A 1,880-nucleotide genomic window follows, 5' to 3' on the forward strand; every position below is an offset into this window, starting at 1 on the left:
AAGGAAACCTATAAGGGAGTAACACATTTTAAAGAAAAGAGAAACCACAGACAGTAAAAAGTATTGAAACAACTTACTTGTTTCCAGAATGCGTAAGTATCTTTAGAAATTTATGGAAAATGTGGTACACGTATACAAGGGAGTAATACACAGCAGAAAAAATAACATCTTGAAATTTGACGACAAATAGATGGATCTCAAAAATGTCATACTGAGTGAGGTAACCAAGATTCAGAAAAATAAAGTGTCTTTTAGGCATATAATAAGGAAAAACAGCCTACAATTCAAAATCCCAGAGAACCTAGACAACAATGAGGACCCTAAGAGAGACATAGGTAGATCAAATCTGTGTGGGAAGTAGAAAACTACAAAATCTCCTGAGTAAATTGGGAGCATGGGGAACAAGGGAGAGGGTAGAAGAGAGGGGATAAGAAAGGAGGGGAGTGGAGACAAATATATAGCTCAAAGAAAAAAATTTTAAAAAATAATGCATTTTTCTGTGCATAGTCTTTCTGATCATTTAAACTCTCCCAAAAGTTTTCGAGTTTCATGTATATTTGTCCTTTGAAAAGTTTAATAGGACACTTGTATTAATTATTTGAGACTTTTCTTTTTTCATGGAAAATTTTAATATGATACTTGTTACAACTGAACAGTGAGCCTCAGTTAAGGAATTGTCCTGTTTCCTTTAATTAATGAATGAAGACCCAGATTTTTGAGTCTTCCAACATAGCTCAGGGTCAATAGCTCTGCAGGAATGCTCCAAGTCTTCAATATCAAATTGTGACTATTGAGGTAGCTACCCAGACTCTATGACTGAGCAATTACAGGGTTCTAGGCCTATCTCATCTGAAATAAATCTTGTCCCTATTCCAATTGTATTGCTTATGCTAATTTAATAAATTCATGTATAACGTGATTGTATTGTGCCTGTTATGTCCTTCTACAGAACCCTGGCATATGCAACATGTTTACTAGAGTAACTAAAATATTACTTGGGGGCCAGAACCCAGAGCACTTAGAAACTTCGATGTTAATTGTCACTTCAGAAATCAGAAGCCATTTTGAAAATGTCTTTCAAGTGGAAACACATGTGCTATGTGACAAAGAAATCCTATCCTATTCGTTTTCAAAAAAATATGAAATCCCTTTTCAAAAAAAAAAAAAAACCTGGATGCTGACATGTATAGGAGCTCTAGTATAATCACCACATATTGTGAACAATCCAAATGCCCTTCATCTGGTAAATGGTTAAACTGTAATCCATTCATATAATGAAATGATATTTAGCAACACTGAAAAAAAAATCTACTGACACATAAACAACAAATGACTCTCAAATGTGTTTTGTTAACTGAAACATAGCCACATGAAAATGGCTCTGAATTAATTGATCCATTTATATGATGTTCTGAAAATGAAAACTCTATAGGAATAGAAAATAGACCAGTAGTTGCTAGGGGTCTAGAGAAGAAGAAAGTGTTAATTACACAGAAAAAAAATGAGGTAAGTTTTGTTGATGTAACTGATCACGATTTTGGTTATAGATACATGACATTATAATTGTTCAAATTCTAAGAAATTCACAACACAATTTTACTTCATTGTATTTGGCATAATAAATTATTTTAAGCTGAATAACACATAATTCATAATTTTCATCAGATAATAATGAAACCTAATTGTGATTTTTTAAACAAGATAATAGCTTCAGTTTTATTGGCATCTCTCATTTCATTATAAGGTATCAGCAACTTTGCAAATAGAAGCCTTCATTTTTCCAAACTGGACAAAATGGGAAAAGAAGATGCACTATATTTTATAACAAAATAAGTAGTTATGTTTCATTAAATGGAGGTAATATATTTGAAATATAAGTT

Source organism: Microtus oregoni, unplaced genomic scaffold (assembly GCF_018167655.1).
Source record: "Microtus oregoni isolate MIOR12 unplaced genomic scaffold, Mior012 000111F_ref0000342, whole genome shotgun sequence".
NCBI lineage: Eukaryota > Metazoa > Chordata > Mammalia > Rodentia > Cricetidae > Microtus > Microtus oregoni.